Consider the following 21,488-nt stretch of genomic DNA (forward strand, 5'->3'; position numbering starts at 1 on the left):
ATGTGCTGAATTCAGCACTGTAGTGTTGAGTATTCGAACACTCAAACTGACATCAACATGGTTGATTAATGAATTTCAAACGAGAAATACATCTCTTTGGCTCTAGTATCGTAGAGAACAGCCGTTCACATCTGATACATAGCAAAAGCAAGAACTTTACGAAACCCCACTGTCGCAAGGCACTTTATCCAACCTTAAAAGCTTCTCACCCCCTTGGCGTATGCATCCGGAAGACGACCGGTAGAAAAGATTTATACGCCCAATTGGCGCCAACCAGCTTCTTAAGGCACGCGCCGCCACGGTGACGCTGGCCTTTAACGGGCCTCTTCAATGTTATCTGTACCTTATCGCTAGTCCCGCCGCGAGTTAGTGGCACACACACACACAGAATCTGCTGTCCGGATTTCCGGTGTTTGGGCCGCACCGGGACCATTCATACACATCATGACGCAACACGCGCAGTAGTTTGAGATCGAAATCGATTCCGGAAAGATTTGCGCGCGAACCATTTCCCGACTTGTTTTGAGTGATTTATGGCCCCAGAGGTTGTAGTCCGATCGGTGTAGAACCACCGTACCACTTGTACAACCGATCAGGCAGGTTTAAAAATACAGGAAAACTTGAAGCATTTATTTAAATAAATTTACACGTACATGTTCAGAGATTTACTCAGTTTACGTTAAAACCTACTCAGAAATGAGTACATGAGGTATCTGTCAGATCGTCAACTCACCTTTTCAAACATCATCCGACGTGCCTTCGGAGCTGCGCTGTTATGGAGAAGACTACACTACCCATGATCGCATAAATGTCCCATATGCATTTTCATCACTTATGAGTTATGATGCAGTTTAGTTCAAAATCGTGTGCTCTTTCAAAAGAGCCTATAACATCCAGTACTTTGTACTAGAAATCAGGAGGAAATCCAGTTTTTTCGTGAAAACTTGACACGTAGCCTTATGTGTGGGACAAACTTGCCTTGCGTTTTTCTCAGCTTGCTGTTTTTGCATATGGGACATTTATGTGAACATGGGCAGTACAGCGGTTGTGTTTATGAAGAAATCAATTTTCAACTGGTCACAGTAGCCACAGATGTACAACTCATCACACACTCACACACATCCCACGAATGCTCATCCGAGCTGTGAATTTTGTCGAGCACCACAAATCTCACTTTTCTGGTTAGGAAAATTTTTCGCCCCTCGGATTTTAATTGCATGATTCATGGAAACCCCCTTCGTACCGGCTGCGAAAATGGAAACCCGTTGGCCACAGAACCACGACCCCGGAACGTAACAGCCAGCGGTGCCTCTGCAGAACACAACTCATCTCACGCTGAAATTCCACTCCATAATCCAATTTACAAGAAGCGTCGGTTTTCGGTGCTCACAATTTGCATTTTCATGCCAGGTTTTTTTTCTGCGCCCTTCCCCTGTTGACAGTGGGTAACCACTTTTTGTCAAGCACCTCGTAGATTTTTTTTCTCGTTCTGGTTTGGCGAGGACATGGTCGTTACCGGATTATCTGGGTAGACTTTTGTGTCACTTTGGTGTTGTTTTGCTTCAAATGAGATAAGACATTTGGCCGAACCACGCTGTTTTCCAGCAGCAGAAACGATATAAAAATGACATAAAACGTAATTAAAGTTAAAGAAAATATTGTGACATTGCAATTGAAATGAATTTTCGAAAAAAAATCTGAAATACAAATAAAATAAACAATAATTTAGCATTCCTGGACACTGATCGTTGAATGGGCGTTTTTGCTAAGAATAAAGCAAAACAATAAGAGATTTTTGAATTTGGTTCAATGGGCTTAAAAATGACCACGAAAAACTGTTAAGTGATCTGGAAATTAGTAAATAAGTAAACCAAAGTGACGTGATGAAATACTGAAAAAAAATAACATTAGGTAATGTAACAGGCAATCAAACATTCAAATTTAAATTTCGATTTGACGTAGGATTCGACCTCACACCTTTGGTTAGCTAGTCGAATACTCTAGGTACTCGGCCACCGAGGGGTTTGCATTTCATGAGTAGTATGAGTAGTAGTGATGAAAAAATGTTTAATGTCCTTTACTATATGCTATATGTAATACTCTAGAATTTCTGTTTTTTTTCTTCAGAATTTTCATTACCGTCATCAGGGGTGACATTGGGTCTGGAGGGTGAGATTGGGTCATACAAATATCAGCTTTTTTTATGACCCAATCTCACACCCAGACCCAATGTCACCCCTGATGACGGTATGTTTTTTTCTTATTTTAATAAACATTGCACAGTGGTCCAGATCGCAAAATTAAGTGGAAATTGGATTTTCCGAAAAATGGTGACGTTTTGGAGCTATGGTGTCTTCAGAAGAGTTGTTGCAAATGGAAAGGGGCAACTTTTGGTTTGGTTTAAAATTAGGGTGGTTCACGATTAGGGTGATTTTGAAAATCTAACTTTTCAGGAATATTTTTGAGAATTTTTATGTCTTCTAAAAAGTTGTTGAGTTAGCCAATTCAAGCAACTTTGTCGAAGACACCAAAATTTTTTCTCGTAATCTTCGCCTTCTATGACCAAATTTATAGAAAGCATCTGAGCAAACCTTCAAAAATCAGTTTTTTGAACGTGGCAATTCAGGGTTAACTTTTAGAGAAAAGTGATATTCGAAGCACTTTTATAGCTCTACAAAACGAACATTTTTATTTTTTGACATGTCAATTTGGACTTAAGGGTCAAAAGCTACAGCCATTTTAAGGTAAAAAAGATGCAAATTTAAAACTTAAATATCTCGAAATGGCGCTAGCCAAATTTTAAGCACTAGGTTGCATTTGAAAGAGGAGATCTAGCACTACGAACGCTGAAAAAATCTCAGGGGTGTTTTTCTTTAAACTTGAGATATCTTCATTTGAAAAAGTCTAATTTTCAAGGGAAAACCATATGGGACCACCCTAACGAAATTCGAAAATTGTCCAAATATATGTTTTTCCATGTAATTTTGCCCGCTGAATCTGAATCTGCCCTCAGAATTGAGCCAAAATGTCAACAAATCGATTTTTGGTCATATTTTGGGTTTCCATGTAAAATTACCACTTAATTTTGCGATCTGGACCACTGTGCATTGTGCTTATATTCCCTCTGCCAAATAAAGTCAATTTTTTTTGCGTATATATTGTATTGCCAATTTATTTTATTAAATTATGGATACGCTAACACATCCCCACTTTAAGGACACAATCCCTCCTCTCTCTTTCGTTCAACCCCCCCCCCCCCCCCTTCACTCCAACAAAATTTTGTTAAACGTAATAAATTAATTTTAAGTCAAATATTTATTATTTACTGATGTGTGTTCTTTTTGTGAGTACATGCCATATAACTTGAACCCCCCCCCCTTTCGGACCTAAAATACAAAAAAAAATATTGCTAAATCAAATAACAGAAAAATAAATTTATTTGTAATATTGATTATGAAGTAAAACAATAAAATACAAAACAAATTCGTACTAATCCTAGTGTTCTTGTTAATGAAAATTTATTTCATTTTAGAGTTTCTGAAGGCTTCAGGATATGTTAAAGGTACTTTTTATGACGTTTTGTACTAACCAACATAGAACTTCAATGTGGATCAGTTTCATGGAAATTCATCATGCTTAGTCTTTTTTTCGGTGTCAAACTGAGATTCTTCATTCTCCAGTTTCGCTTGTATACTTAATTGCGAAACTTGGGAAGAAATACCTTATTTTAACCCGCAACTTTCGAGCCATATAGAGTTTGGTTAAAATTCTGCCACCGAGTTATGAATTTTTGAAAAAATAATGATTTTTGGAAAAAATCGAACTCTTTTGAAAACAATATTTTGATTTTTTTTCAATCAAGACTAACATTTCAAAAGGGCGTAATATTGAATGTTTGGCCATTTTCAAATATTAGTATGGACTGTATTCTTAACTCTTGTGCAATGGCTGCCTTTTTAGTTCTCTGAAACATATAACAATGTCGAAAGTAAAAAATACATTAAAATTTTAGCAAATCAAACCCAAAAAAAATACAGACCGCAGACGTCCAGACTTTTTTCTTCTTATTTTTACTGAATTTCAATAATGTCACCTCTTAGTAAGTGATTCTTAAGTAGACGGCAAGCTTGACTAATTATTTCTTCCTTCCGGATCCGGTATTCCGGTAATTACTAATCTGGCCCTGAAAGGAGGATTAAAAAATCATTAGATGATGAGTTCGCCCTTAATTTCAGCACATTTGCCCAAGGAAAGATTTTGGCTTTCCCTTCCAGATTAGTGACAGACAGGGAGTGCGGGATCGGTCCCGGATTGAAGAGGACCTCGGAAGTGGCTTACATGGCTATAGTCAAAAGAGACAGAGGAGAACAGTGCCGCGTGATGGTGAAAATTGGAGAGATTATACGCTTCCTTTAACTGACATCGTCCGCCGGAAAAGGCGAAGAAGTTGTGGAGATTTCCCCTCGAAGAAGTGAAGTTCTGCGAGATGTACGACCAGAAGATGGGAACCCTCGGCCAGCCAGCAGAAATCCCGATGCTCAAATGCCAGAAGCAAAGTGTGCAAAATCAGTTAAGCTGCTCGAAAAGCGGCGATAAATGACGGCCTCCGGTGGAAGGGAAGGGACCAAAATTAATTAGTTTAGAAAAGAGCGAAAATCCCAATTATCATTGCTGTGTGAAAAGGACGTGGTTTTTGCGTATTTTCACGCTGCTGTACACCGAAAATGTTCGGTTGGAGTTACGACGGCTCTGTCTAGGTTCGGGACGGCGACAGGGTGTCTCGGCATAAATTTATTGCTAAACCATGGGCTTTTATAATTAAATGAAATTGAAACTGAGAAAACTAATTAGAATATTGCTAGAAGTTTTTTGTTTTAATAAGAGCTTTAAATTAAATTTTAAAGAAAAAATGCATAACCAACAAATGTTTTGTAACATAATTCAAACATAAAAAAGCATGTTAGTTCTAATGCATTTTGAACCAATAGACAATAACTTTAATAAAATCAGGTAACATTATATGCAGCACAGCTCACCCCTCCCTAAACAGCTTTCATCCTCAGTCAGGGTGACAGATTAAACAGATTTGGTTGGCATTAGCGAACAGCTTCGTTTCAGCCCTGCCTGACGGACCCAGAAGGTTGCGGATCCCTCCCCCCTTCCCCTCAAGAAATAACAACCTCCTCAGAGCTTGGGGCAATGTCTTTGGAGCTATTTCCGGTGGGCTTCTTTTCCGTCTTCTTCCCGATTCTCCGTCCGTCATCGTGAGGAATGTTATAATTATCATTCGAGCGGACGTAAGTCTTGAGACAAGGACCTCCGGCTTTGCAGCGTATTTGCAAAGTTCTTCCGGGAGTCGGGGGGAGGAAAAATACTCATTGTGGGAGGCACATTTTCCGAGTTCCGGTGGTTATTTTGCATACCAAGCGCGAACTCTGGCGAAGCTTCCGCGGGAGGGAAAGGAAACAAATGTGGAAAAAAAAGCTGGCGCCAAGCAGATTAAAATCATCAAAATAAGATTGGAAATCATTTGCATTAAATATGAGCTCACGGAAAAAAGCAAAAAAAAATGCGGCCTTTACAGGGCAGAAAGTTTAAGGAATAATTATTTATGGAACAGATACGCATCCGAGAAGCGTCGCAATTTCGAAATTTTCGAAGGATGGAATAAATTCGAATTATTTATGCTTTGTTAATTGTGATCAAGCGAGTGAAACAAGCGTTTGAAGGTACAGATATCCCTCATATTCGGAACAGTTTACAGATCGGCCAATGTTCAAAAAATCATAGAAAATCTATAATTGAACATAATGATGTGCTTTTATCTTTATGTGTAAGCATTTCTTTCGATCTTTCGATTGCTGTATAGACCGACAGTTTTTTTTACGTTTTAAATCAAGTTTTTAAAGAAAGTTGACTCTTGAAATCCACAAATTCGAAACACTTTTGTCTTACGGATGTAAACAAACTATTGTTCACATATTTTTTTACAAAACAATGACTTCACACACCGAAAACCAATGAAACTCATACTTAGTAATGTTTTATGAACGGTCTGATAATTATTTTTTTTTGTAAAAATATTTGTTAAATTCAGGTGTTCCACAATTGTGGGATGCACAATAACAACCCACAATTATGGAACAGGCAATTTGGTGGCAGTGTTTTGCTGCTGTTGATAAAACAGTCTTGAGATGCAGTTTTTAATTAAAATGTATTACTTTTACTAGTGAAATAGCAAGACAATTTCCAAATAAAGGCCTTAAAAATAGCGGGGTCGACAGAAAAAATGCATTTGGATGCTATTGTCAAATTATCACAAAAGTGTTCCGTGTTTGTGGGTGTTCCGAATATGAGGGATAACTGTATCATGAAGAGCCATAATATTTTGTATCGTTTTCCATTAGAGATAAACAAAAATGAGATTTTTTGTGGTTCTGGTGAGCAAAACGAGCCAAAATTTCAAATATCTAAGATGCAAGGTTACGTCATTTTGAAAAAAATACCTCAATTCGAGCTTGATAATATTCAAGATTTGCGCTGAATGCCTTCACATGGCACATGGCGTGGATGGAGCAAATTATTATAAACCAAGATACACTCAACCCCCGGTGGTTGGTCACTTTTTCGTTTGACACTTTTTAAGTTTGTACCCCGTTGGTTGGTCAAAGTCAAACTAAAAAGTGACGAACTGTCACTTTTTACACAGCGCATACGCACACTATCAAAACAAACGTTTGTAGTGTGTGTGAACTCCGTGTAAAAAGGGTGTCAAACTAAAAAGTGACCCCGTTCGTTTGACAACAGTTGGTGTCAAACCATCGGGGTTTGAGTGTACCTCATCGGAGATTTGTACATAAAAAAATGTGTTTTACCGTCCTGAATAAGAATCAGTTTAAATTAAAATATGAAATCGGAGAAAATGCATTTTTCATAAAATTTAAGGCTTTTAATGTTTTGTATGGATTTTTAACTGAATTGGCCTTATCTGTGGATCGAAAAAATAATTGTTGTAACAAATTTGTGGAGAAAACTCTTACGTTCAAAAGCCTCTTTAATATTTGTAAATCGAATTTTAACACAAATATATTTAAACTGATTTTTGAGTGACATATACACGGATAGAAATCTTGTTAGCAGATCCGGTAACTCTATGTTTTTGAATTCGTAAACATTGAAATGTTAAAAAAATCGTCAACATGTTTTTCTGATTTCGAACAAAAATGTAGTTGATTTTGAAAACATTTACTTCGAAATCGAGAAAATGTTGATATCTTTGGAAACATTTCAATGTTTACGAATTCAAAAACATAGAGTTACCGGATATGCTTACAAGATTTCTATCCGTGCATGGTCCCAGAAGCTACCCAGTCAACTCAACCGTAATTCTTAAGCGGAATTCAATTCGATTCGTTTACGTATTCCGTTTCAAACGCAACAACCGGTACGTACACGGAATCGGTTGTTGCGTTTGAAACGGAATACGTAAACGATTCGAATTGAATTCCGTTTTGGAATTTCGATTGAGTTGACTGGGTAAAGGTCACCCGACGTTCACATAAAAATAGATGTCTTTAAAGGGGAATATCTTTTGACAATCAAAACGATTGATTTACAAACTTTAAAAAGAGTTAAAAAGGTTTTTGAATATGTTATGTAATTTTTCCTAAGAATCTGATAGGGCTTGTTATGTACATTAAAATCTGACAGCATGCCAGTTACAAAACATTGGAATTTCACAGCAACTTCACGTTACTCTAAAATCTTCATGAAATAAATGCAAAATTGTGTTATTTTAGCATTATTGTGTAGAGAAAAGTTACTTTAAGAATAAATAACAGTTTAAGAACCAAAATATTACCTCTTGCCACAAAAAGTTCAAGGCATTTTTTGTATGAATACAAATTTGTTCAACAATTCAAAAATTTTAATTTTAGAATAATTTGCTGAAATCTCTCCTCACGAAACCCTTTCTTATTTCACTAAAGAGTTAGTAGAACTAGTTTAATAAATTTTTGTCTGTTTTTCTTGGTTTTCAACAATGGTATATTTGATTATTTCGAAAAAGTTGAGTCAAAATTTCATTTACAACAGTTTTGGAAATTTGGTATTGATGATAGCAGAAAATTTTAAAACATTTAAAACTTAATAAAAAATCTAATTTCTACTCAAAATATTAAAATCATTTGAATTTTCTTCACTTTATACAATGCAACTTTTTCATCTTTATTTGACTAAATTTTAGAGAGATTTTAAAATAAAATAGCTAAAACTTTTTTGCATGTTCTTTCATTGAATTTCACATTGTGTTACCCATGGCATATAAAAAATGTAAAATGTAAAATTTTGTTAGATTTTTTTTTAAATCATTATTTAAAAAAAAATCAATTTTTTTTAATTATTTTAACAACTGCTTCCAAATTGCTTGTTTTGTGGTTTGTTTCAATTCAAAAATGAAATTTGCAAACACTGTGTAGGATTTTTTCAAAATTCGCGGCATTTCACGGTATTGACCAGATGTCACGGCCAAACAATCACGGATTACGCGGCTTCCGTGAAATCACGAATAATCACTCGTCCAACATGCTCTTTGGCACCGAGACCGTCAAAACAGCACATGAGATTTTTCAAATGTTAACATCTAACTATTAGCCTAGAAAGTCTAACTAATCTACTTTCAATTGCGGTGAGGATAGCTAAAACTTGTTAAAATGGCGCAGAGTCAGGATTTACAAAAAATGTTTATGAGAAAATCGATGAAATTAGAAAACTTTTGGATCACCCTAATAGCCAAACAATAACAAATACGAGTCTGGGATTCCCACACTATTTTAGGGGCCGATTTTTTTCGAATCGTGCTGTTTTTGTGGGGAAATGCTGTATATGTCTACAAATAATTAACATCGCTGGCCCGAATCAAATGTATCATCTTTGGCTTAAAAGAAAGGATAAATTTTCTGTAAGTTTTTTTTTTTAATTTTTTCTTACTCTTGCTAGTGCCTTAGTTTAAGAAATAATTGTTCCAAAATGGATAATGATGCAACACACAGCTGAAAGGAACTCCAAAACCGAATTGAATTGAAATTGAATTGTAACGATAATTTTTTTAGAAAGGTATCAATTGGACAACTAGCTTTATATTAGCAGAGATTTTCTGCAGAACCTTCACTACATTACAAATCAAAAAATCTGTCTTTGGAAAATAAAACAAAAATATCTTCTTTCTTATACAATTCTTCATGTACCCAAAACCAATTTTTGAATCGCATAGTTAAACCGATAAAGTGTGCATCCTACCAGCTTGAACAGGACACGTGCCCAACGCACAAAATGCACTCGCCCGAACTGGGATGAAAAACTGCTCATTGTGCATCCGGCGAAGCCACAACGGCAAAAAGACAACAAACCACGGCTTAAGTTCGAGAGCTTAAAACACTGAGCACCAAGGCCAAGAGGGACCCCTCTTCAATAGGAACCACCTTCTGTTCTGTTGCCATCCTCCGTTCGACGTCAGTTGGGTTGAGTTTGGAAAAATGTGGTGACAATATTTGCTCAGGATTCTGATGGGGAAATGTCCCCGGTGCAGCACCATGCGTTTATGTTCCAGTGCTGTGAAAAGATTGCGTTTATTAATTCAATAACTGTTTCAATTTTATAGGTGAACAAAATTGCGCAAAAAGTCACATAGTTCCATGCAATCTCGACTGCCAATGTGACGTTTTGCAACGCTGGCAGAGCCACAAGAAACCGACAACAATAGCCAGCGATGACAAAAGATGAGGAAAACTCCATAAACCATTGCACACACAAAAAGCAGTATACAGGAGCGCTCGGTTAAGATTCCGGCGAACGGAGAAGGTAAACAAGATGGTGCTTGCTTCGTGCTCTAGGTGCATCGACAATACAGCTCAGCACAGAAGGGTTCCAGAATGAAATTTGCGCGACCGGCTTCGGCACTCGAAATGACCTGTGGGACGAAAACGAAGAATGCAGCTCCGTTTGGGAAAGCTCTGGCAAACATGTAAACAAGTGTTGTGTATTGTTTCGCTTCTCTGTTTGGAGAGCATTGTCTGCTTTCTACATTTTTTTTGATTGAATTTAGGAAAGTGTGTGCTTGTAGGGTTGCTGAACGCTTGAAAATTTGAACGTAAGACTGAAAACGCATGACCAGGGATTCAAGCAAGCTCTACGAACGTCAAAAGACAAAAGACAAAAGACAAAAGACAAAAGACAAAAGACAAAAGACAAAAGACAAAAGACAAAAGATAAAAGACAAAAGACAAAAGACAAAAGACAAAAGACAAAAGACAAAAGACAAAAGACAAAAGACAAAAGACAAAAGACAAAAGACAAAAGACAAAAGACAAAAGACAAAAGACAAAAGACAAAAGACAAAAGACAAAAGACAAAAGACAAAAGACAAAAGACAAAAGACAAAAGACAAAAGACAAAAGACAAAAGACAAAAGACAAAATAACTAGACAACCCTAATTTAATCGTAATTCTGGTGCTTTCAAATGGCTCTCCCGAAATTATTTTTCCCAAGCCATAGTGTATCGTTCCTGTCCGGAGTGACATGACCACTGTTCGATATCGAAATCTTTACACCGAATTTCAGATTGCACCATCAGCTGGAACTTGTGCTCCGACAGCAAAGGACAAGCTGTTCCGAAGGACACATCCAATGTGGACGGAGACAATACTGCTGTATCCGGAGAAATTGAACTGAGCGAAAATTGGAGGAACTTGCCATGCAAAACCAAACACTTTCTTCCTGCTTGACCTTTCCATTCGGTTTTGTGAGATGATGATTGCAGTGAGGATGCTGACTGACGATTGGCCATTCAAAAATGTCTAAAATCGTACTCAGAAAGAAAAGAAATTGCCCTTGGCGAATGGGCTGAAATGTTGCTCAATGTTGGGTGCGTAAATCGAATTTGAGATTTCAAAGTATTGCATGAGCGATTAAGCCAACCTTTTTGAGATGGCTTTATCGTGATCGGGACTGGGCCATTCGGCAGAATGACGGTCGGCGGAATGACGTTCGGCAGACAACCAAAAGGCAGAAAAGGTCATTCGGCAGACAAACATTCGGCAGAAAGTACATTCGGCGGAAAAGTACGAATGGCAGAAAAATGTTCGGCAGAAAAGGTCAAATGGCAGACAGGGTCATTCGGCGGAACATCGATTGGCAGAAAAGCACATAAGGCAGAAAGGTTCATATGGCAGAAAAGTACAGAAAGCAGACAAACGAATGGCAGAAAAAATCATTAAGCAGAATATATCATAAGGCAGAATAATATTTGGTAGACAAAGTCATTTTTGTCTAACTTCCTACCAGCAACTTTATCGAGACAGGACCCAGTGAGACAACCTGGACTGAGCTTATACGATTTAACCTGTAGGTCCGACGGGGGCCAACATTCAATTTCCCGTCCGACGGAAGGCGTGACCAGACAAATCTTTAAAAGGGCATACAATTTCCGATCTTTTGATACCCATACATCTAGGTTTTCTATAAAACCCACGTTTTTAAATACCTGGGCTTTTTGCCCAGTTTGATCCACGAGAACAAAAATTACGAAAGTCCATACATTTTTGGCAGATTGCTCAAACGAAACCATAACAACGTTTTTGCCTAAGTATTTAAAAACGTGGGTTTTATAGAAAACCTAGATGTATGGGTATCAAAAGATCGGAAATTGTATGCCCTTTCCGATGTCACATAGATTGACTTGTGAACAGTGGACCGGTTCGGATGCCGGCGGATTTTCCGACGACGAAATTCCGGGTTTAAACGAAATTCCAACGAAAAATCTATTCTATCGATACAAATACCCCCAGAACGGTGTTATACCCACTCCAGAATGTTTATTTAGCAATTCTATGGTAATATATGGTAATATATTGATTCTATGGTAATTAAGTTTAGATAAGTTTTATACATATATAATTTCCAGAGTTATATAAACCTTTATACTAAGTAGTTAGTAAACTTTATATTCAATCCAAATTATTTTTTTAATCAGTCAAGGATGCCTATTTGGAGTTGGGAGACTGGAATCATGGTGATTTGTCAACAAATAACTTTATTTATGTTAATTTTTCGAAAGGTATACAAACTTTTTTTGCACCTTTTTTGATTTCTGTAATAGTATTTGTTATAAAACTTTTTATAGAAATCATCTTTTCATGAGCTTTTTATAGCAAAATGTTCGGCATGAGTTTCTGAACAAAACGTCGTACTAGGTTTTTATCAAACTTTTAATTGTTTATATGTTTCATCACAAAATGTGCATAGTGCCTAAGGGGTGTAAATACTTTTTTTACATACTTTACTTTCTTTTAATGTGTACCAAAATTGACCAAAATATGACATCGGTATTACGTCTACAGTCCGAGTTATTCAACTGTCTCATTATAGACGCACTTGGCAGGAACAATGAAACACCCAACGAAAATCAATTATTTTCTAATAAAACGTCATGTTTTTGTATTGTTCCGTTGCAGGTAACTTGCCTTAATTATTTTAAAGCAATTTTACCAACTAGAAACTTTAATTACAAAAGTTATAGTATTAGAATTTTGTAAAATCCATATATTTATACCAAAAAAACATTATATTTTTTGTTAAATGGAGTTAAAACTAAATAAATATGCCAAAAATCACTTTCAATTAATATTTTGAAAGAGTTACATATAGTGCGTCTATCCCGGGAATTCCCGGGACAAAATTCCCGGGATTTTTCTAAAACCGGGAATTCCCGAATCCCGGGATTTTTATATTTTATCCCGGGAATCCCCGAAATCGGTAAAAAATATCAAATTTTGGTCTGGAAATTCAGGTTTTGTTGTGGTAACTGATGAACTACGCTTAAAAAATAAAAATCAAATATTAAGCATATATCAGCATTGATTTTACTTATAGAGAATACTTGTTAGATCCGTAAATTGCCGTAAATTGCCTAGCGCTTGAAATATTTTCTCTTCACTTTTATATTCATGAATTTAAATTGAAAAAAAGTAATTTTAAATATTTTTTTATGAAACATCTTTGGCAACCAAGTCAAATGTATCGAATCAGAACAGCTGTTTTAGTTTATTTTTTTGCATAATGTTTTGATTTTTCTGATTGATTTCGGTTAAAACAGAAACAGATTTTTACATTTGTTGGTATGATTTTATTTGCTGTTTTTTTTATTTGTTGTTTTAGACATTTTAAAAAAAATGTTGAAGCTTTTCTGGTCATGTCATATAAAAAATTAAAAATGTGTATTTATAAGAGACTTATTTAATTTGAATCACACTGGATTACAAATTTTTATACATTGAAAAACCAAAGCGCAACAAAACTAATCTTTCAAGCTATCTAAAAACGGCTATTCTTGTTCAGATTGAAGAGTAGATTTTCACCAATGAAAAGTATTGAGCTAAATCCATGATTTTTAGCTTGAAAACATAGATTTTATTAATGTTTTCAAAATTCCCGGAATCCCGGGAATTCCCGGGATTTCAAAATATTTTTCCGTTTCCCGGGAAATTCAAAACCCGGGAAAATTGGACGCCCTAGTTACATAGATTTTGAAAAGAAGAAAAATCAAAGTGTCTCATTGTTACCCATGGGATGAAAGGAGTGGGGAACAATGAGGCTCAGCCCTGGATTCTGGGTATATTCTTAATTTTGGTCAAACGAAAGGAAAGGACATTGTAGCCCAACTCATTCCCTATGAAACGTCGAAAAAAATCTGGAGAAATGTTAGTTTTGGTGTTTATGGCAGCCTATGAGCGAAAAACTAATTTTTGTCCATAATTTACTTTTACACCCCAGAATCAAACATTAACATTCCAACGCCCAAGGGCCCAAGGCTCCAAAAAAGTTGGAACGGTAACTTCAACTCAATGGTTCTCGGGCATAACTTAACCAATCAAGATGATTCTTCTTTCCAGTGATTTGTCTAGATGATTCTAGAACTTTGCAGAACTTAATCTGATCAAATCTGTAATTTTTGCGATCAAAAACATCGTTCCAACTTTTTTTTTCGCGTGTAAAAAAAAATTCGCCAAAAATTCCACGAAGGCAGTCGTTTTAAAAAAAGGTGGAACGATATTTTCGGTCGCAGAAATTACAAATTTGATCAAATCAAGTTCTGCAAAATTTTAGGATCATCTAGACATTCTTACAAATCACTGGAAACAAGAATCGTTCCGATTGGTTGAGTAATTCCCGAGAACCAGCGAGTTGAAGTTACCGTTCCACCTTTTTTGGGAGGCTTGGGCGTCCGTGTAAGTTGGACATGCGTTGGGCGTTCCAGTGTTAATGAATAACTTTTCAAGGGAGCTTCCATAACCAAAACCACTATTATGGCAGACGTGTATCGTGTAGACACACCTTTCCCCAAAATATGAGCTTTTTTGGTTGAAACTACTACTTGTGAGAGCCATTTTATCATTGTTCCCCGTGTCTCATTGACGACTACTCTACCCTAACCTACATTTTCGTGTTTGCCATTATCATTAGAATTGTGAATTTTTGTGCAGTACAAGTGAAAATTATTCCCAGTCAATCAATCGGAATTCTGAAACGGAATTCAATTCGAATCGATTACGTATTCCGTGTCAAACGCAACAACCGATACGTACACGGAATAGGAGCGCTAGTTTATTGTAAACTTATGGTACGTTCGTTTAAAGAGCCGGTGCGGCACTGAGTGACGCACTCGTCGGTGCCAGTTTTGGTTCAATCGAACGTCATTTGTCAGTGTGCGTGGAACTCGCATCAAACTGAAAAATATATCGAAAAGCACTAGAGTTTCAGTTCCAAGATGGCGGTGAAACTCGTGCGGAAATAGCGCGAGTTTCTTCAAACAAACACTTTGACAGCTCTGAGTGCGGCACTCAGTGCGAATTTAGCCCTCAAACGAACGTACCATTATAGAAACAGACCCCCAAAATTAGTTTTCAATACTGAGATATTCCATAAAAACCAAAAAAAACTACGCGCATTTTTGTCACTTTCCATATGAAAGAAGTTTCAAACTTGTCGTGCTATCTTGACACAGCCTGAAATTTGATGTAAGTGCGACAATTGGGTACTAAAGCCCTATGTAAATTTTTATGAACAACTGTAAAAAAACACGATAAAAAACCATTTGTGATCACTTTTTTTTTTCATTTTAATGCAAAAAAATAAATATTGAAAGGACAACATTTTTTCGATGGATCAACTATGGTCCCCTTGGAACGGGCTGTCAAGTAGGACCTTTCCTGTCAAGAAGGACCGTGAAGTTAATTTTTTAACTGGGGGATCCATTCTCAAATTTAGTTCTCGGCTTATCAGTCCCAGTAGCAAGTAAAACGAAAATTTTGTTTTACCTTTCGATATACATAATATCATTTTCAAGGGTTTTTTTTTTAAATTGAAATAAAAATCCATTTTAAATCCTTTGCGGTCGTTCAAAGGGTCATTGTACTCAGAAAAATAAGCTTTATCGTTATGACCAATAATATCACAAATTTAAACTTCATTTTAGGACCCAATTGGCCAAAGGGATTTCAGGTCAGAGAGCGTTTGACACAGATACGAGCTCGACTACCGTAAACCTTTTCAATTATATTTCGGGACTCCGGCAACCAAATTCAGCCAAACTTCGGGACAATACAAAGAATGGTCAACCAAACAAAACGTAATTGTTATTGTTTACATTGCGTGCTCTCGTTTTTGTTTATTCATGATCAAACTTTAAAACTCGTTTTTCTCGGAACGTCAAATACGACGTACGACAAGACAGCACGACAGCGACATCGACCATTGAACATAGTATGCTCTGTAGATTGTTCCACTGCGTCAAACGAATAATCTTGTTCTCACCTTTACCGTTTCAAACCTGTGGACACCTAGTTTCGAGTAGAAATCACGCAACAGAGAAACGCCAAGACAATGCTGAAGCTCGAACAAGTTATTTTTTTTTGTATAATTGACCTGAAAACCGAAATTACAGCACACCACAATGGTCCTGAATAACAAAACCGTGCGTCGTCGCTAGAAAACCGCTTAACAATGTCGAAAAATATTGATATTTTGAATTTTGACGTCGTACGGTTGCACGGACGACAAACGATGGTCGGAATCAGCAAGGTGTATAAAAGTACCGCGAAAATGTGATCTTTTTGTACTTTGATTATGAGTGTAAACAAATTGATTTTTTAATTCATTATTGTTTTGTGTATTGTTTTCCAAGGTTTCCAACTAAGAAGAGATCCTGCCAAACAAAGCTTTCTGCCGAATGGTTTTCTGCTGAACGACTTATTCGGCCCAATGAGTTATTCTGCCATTTGTACTATTCCACTCAACGACATTCTGCCAAACGACTTATTCGGCCTAACGAGTTATTCTGCCATTTGTACCATTCCGCCTAATGACATTCTGCCAATTGATTTTCTGCCGAACAAGCTTTTCTGCCAAACATATTTTCTGCCGAATGACCTTTTCTGCCGAATGACCCATTCCGCCGATTGTTTTTCTGCCGTTCGGCTTTCCGCCGAATGTCATTCTGCCGAATAATTTTCTGCCGAATGGCCCAGTCCCATCGTGATCTGGGGCCAATGTGAACTGTCATATTTTACTAGATAAGAACGTCGGATTTCAAATGTAAAAAAATCTAATGCTTCAAATTCAGACAGCAGTACCGATTCGCCCTAGTCGACGCCACCACGAAACTTGCGAATAAGAAGCTTAAATCATGCGATGTCCAAACTGCACTACAACCCAACACTATCCAGCAACAGCCAATGTCTTCCATCTTAACCTGTTACAGTGGCACTTTTGCGTGAAGAAAATGGTTTTTGCTGTTTAATGGAAGAGAGAGCAACTAACAACTTACCGTTTTCTGTACTGGGATAAGTGCAGGAAAAATCGCAAACGATCGGAAAATTCGCTGAACCAGAACGTCCATTACCATTAAGCTGTTCGCAGTAGTGTGGAGAAGTGAGTGAGAGAGAGAGAGAGAGCTTTAGGCTAAAAAAGGACTCCAGTTGTGGTTAACTGGAAGAAAGCAAAAAGAAATGTGCGATTTTACGAAAAGCTGACCAAACCTCCTTCGAAACAGGCAGGAGCAGGGGTTTAAAACTGTGCAGGGATTTTTTGCCGCTCGCTATCGAGAGAGTAAAGTTGCGAAACAAATCCCTGAAACAATATGCAGTCAATCGCGAAAGTTTGAGCTAGAGCATCGAAGTTCTGTTGGAAAATCGATTTTCCTCCTTTTCTGAAGTGAGAAGTTATTACTTTTACGTAGTATATTTGGTTTTCTGAAAAAATGAGATGTCGTAAAAATTTACACCTATATAATTTGCGAAACTTTTGTACTGCAATTAATTATGATAAATAGATATTACTACAAATCATGGCACAATCCAAAACCCTTAAACTTCTTGGAATCCTAGGCTAGGGTGTCATATTTCGGAATTTTATTGAACCTTCCATCTTCTATTTTTTGGCTTGGAATTATCTCAGGCAGTGGTTTTTCTTCTTTTCTGTTCACAAATTCCACCAGTCAATGAGATGGGCCCATTTTGCCTATAGTATTGTGAAGAGCAGCAATTTAAGAAACCTAATTATTAAAAGTCGATAAGCTGTTACTTTATTCTAACCAGATTCTAAGAAATTACAATTTATTTTCTCTTTGGCAGTAGAAATCCTTGATTTAAATTGAATCACCTAGCAAAATAAACAAGTATTTGAATCAAACATTTAAAATTTGAACTCAAATCGACCTCCTATGCAAATTTTAATTCAAGCCTATATGAACAAACTGCTTCTTGATGCAAATACGCTCAATGCGCTCGTTTATCATTCAATTAACGCTCTAATGAATGGATTTGGAATGGATTAGGCCTGAAGCATTGATACCAGCCAAATACTAGTACGAAACCGTGAGGTTTGATGTTCTAAACAAAATTAGCAAACTGAACAGTTAATATTTTTTTTCAATGCTACAATACTTTAAGCTTTTCATTAATATATAAATTTATGAAACTTTGCTGAATTTTTACAGTTTTTATCCCATTTATATTCTTATTTTTTCGTATAGAATCGAAAGTCGGTTTGTGTTTTCTAAATCAGATCGATAATTAATTTTGCATTTGCTTATTGATGCTTTTTAGCTTTGAAACTAAAAATAGGTTCTGTTCGAACTCCACTTTAAATTATTTTAAGTCAAGTTTCACCAACTGTTTAAATTACTAAATCATTTCAACTAAAATTCAATACAAACCACAGTTGCATCCAATCACACCAAGCTGCACGTAATGTGCAAATCAACCCTTGCTAGACCAGTTTTTACACTGTGCCAAGTCACCCTTGGAGCACGGAGGGAAACTTGCGTTAATGTTTTTGCCTGTGTGTCGCTGTGTGTGTACCTTCTTACAGTGTGCACGTGTGTCCTGGGGTAAGTAAAATGTCCCAGGAAAGCACAACTGTAAACGTGCCGGAAATAATCATGAATCAGCATTCTTGCAGCGAAGCGATTTTAACCCTTGGGTGTGATTTTTCAGTGTTGTTGAATTCAGGATTATTTGTTTGATTTTATTAAAACTAATAAACTCATCAATTCTGTAGAATTTCGCAATTCGACTTTAAATTGTATTTTTTTATTTGTATGAAACTTTGTTTATCGATTCCTTATGTATAGAGATCCAATAGTTTTTTTTTTTTTGAAGAGGTCCTATAAACTATTGTCTTCCATATGTTTATAGGACCTATTAAAAAAATACTCTAGAAATAAGCTATTTTTCATAAGTTTCTTCATATTAATCCCTAGGGGAAGGTTGCGTTAGTGTAATAAGCTAAGGAAATTCTCGTTAAAACCCATTGAAAACGTAAAAAAACTGTCGGATTTTTTGATAATCATATTATTTCAGGTCTTGACTAAGACTTTGATAGAACAAATAGAAATTGATTTTTAAATTATTGATTTTCCGTACGTTCTACTAAACTAGCGGGGCAAGACGAACAACCCGTTGGGGCAAGAGGAACAATGCATGAAACAACATATTAATCTGCTAAAAATTGAACTGTTATCGCTTAGACACATCAAATTAGAATGTATTTGAAACGTTTCTTTCATTTTTAGTTGAAATAATAGTATTTTACTAAAAAAATATCGTTTTACGAAAAAAATTAATTACTTAGATGATAAATAGTAATTTATCCTAATATCACTATATTTTTCATGGACAATTTTTTTAACAATTGTTTATCAGTTTTTAAGTGCTTTTATGTATTTATTTTCCAATAATATATGTTGTTGCAGCAATTCGTATTTTTTTCCATACTTAAAATCCATAAGGTACACCTGCCCTACCTGAACAAGATTTTTTAAATGCTTTCATTAAAAATAACCTAATGATAAATCATACTTTATAATAGGTGCAAATCATTGGTAGGGATACTGATCTAGGAAAATGGCATTTTGATAAAATGCATCGCCATCTTGGTTTAAAAAAAAAAGGATTTGAAAAAAACACCATTCAATCTTGTGTCCCGTGACGTAGTAGAATTAACTAATTGCATTGCTAGGAACAATTACTCATATTGGAAAATTTTTAAATTGTAAGAAAAACGATCATACGAGCGATTGTTCGTCTTGCCCCACTTTCCCTATACAAATTTGGGGGCTGTCGATAGAAAAGTGCTATGAAAACAATCAAAAATCTGTATCTCGAGAAGGGATTATCTGCCACCAAGTCTTCGGAAAAGTTGTATATCATATTTAAAACTACAATCCAGACTCGATTATCCGAAGATTTTTAATACCAATTTTCTGCTCAATCACACTGAGAATTTTGGCTCGAGCATCGACTCGATTCAGGCTCGATCTTGAGCCAGATCGACTCGGGGCTCTAGCCAAAATTCTTAGAGCGATGAAACAGGAAGAATATTTTTTGGCAATGTTTTTTTAAAAAAGGAGGGGCTGAACATCCCCTCCAGGCTTGTTCCAAATCTATGAAGGTCGAGTGTCAAAAGCATACTCAGTTGACCTGGAATAACTTAACGATTTGGCTTTCTGGGGGGCTTCGCCATGACCAAACAAGACAGCAAATGGTTAGCTGCGGAAATTGTATGGAGACTTTGTATGGACAAACTAATGATAATTTGGTAATAATTTGGTTTATTTCAATTACAGTTAAACCTCACATAGTGCGCAGGCGTTACGTTTTGTATTTCTTCTATTACTCTAAAACGACTTAATATTTTTGCAATCTATTTGAAGCTTATTGTTGATTGGAACTAGACGAACAGACTGCTTCAAAAAGATTGCAAAAATATTATGCCGTGTTTGAGAAATTGAAGAAATACAAAGCGTAACGCCTTCGCACTATGCGAGGTTTAACTGTCATTGAAATAAATACTTTCAAATACTTTATTCATGTTTTATTTAGTATTAGAAGTAATCCTTGCCCCATCGAAGGTTAAGAAACCGTAATTTCTTCGATCCACGTTCCAACGCAAGAAAGTAAAGCGAGGGTGGAATAAAACTCCATTGCGTCCGTCCCCAGGAACGATTTAATGAAAATAGCAAATAAATTTACTACTCCCAGCGAAGGCATTAATTTCCTGCAATTCCAGCATGGCGTTGATGATGATGATGATGATGACGACGGTGACTGGGCGGTGTTCTACGGTTGAGGTTGTGTAGTATCACCAAATGCACTTCCTCCTTGATATCCTGGCCATCCTCGAACCGGGTTGCAGGTCATGGTGGATGAAGGATGGAACTCTCTGTAATGCTGTGGGGAACTGTCAAATGCAGCAGCAATTACGGAGCCAACGCGGGCCAGGATTGTGGTGGTCAGGTCACTCTCACTCGTGGAGGTGGACAATTGTGCTCACGACTGGTTTGCGTTTTATTTCCAGATGAAGCCGTCTTCAGAACCACAATGGAGCGTTTTATTGTGCCATTTCACTGGACGGTGGCAACACTGGATGTGGATGATTGACGTGAGGTGAATACTTGCGTTCTTTTCCGGAATTGACAGATGGACTAATTTAAGTAATTCTAGATTAAATTTTCAAAACAACCTATCCCTCATGGGTTTCCTATGCAGATAGGACCTTTTGAAAATTTAATCGAGAATTCAGCTGAGCTGAATTATTTAATTTCAACACAGCCAGCAGAGGTCATTTTTTATGAAATCCATTGATTAACACTTTAAAGTTCAATTTCAATCTTGACATGTAGTTCATATTTTATCATCCAAAAGTAATCAACAATATTCATTTAAAAATTGGTCCAGATTTCCCCTCTACATCCCCGGGATCCCTCTTCCAAACCGGAATCCCTCGCGAGTCATCCGGCAGAATCGCGACACAGAAAAGTGGTTCTATATCTCATGCTCAAGACCCTTTCCCACCCCCACTTTGGTAGAATTAATATAAATGAATGCGCGCTCAGCTTAATTTTGCTCCCACTGCAGATTTTTTGTTCTTCTTT

Source organism: Culex pipiens, chromosome 1 (genome assembly GCF_016801865.2).
Source record: "Culex pipiens pallens isolate TS chromosome 1, TS_CPP_V2, whole genome shotgun sequence".
Classification (NCBI taxonomy): Eukaryota; Metazoa; Arthropoda; class Insecta; order Diptera; family Culicidae; genus Culex; species Culex pipiens.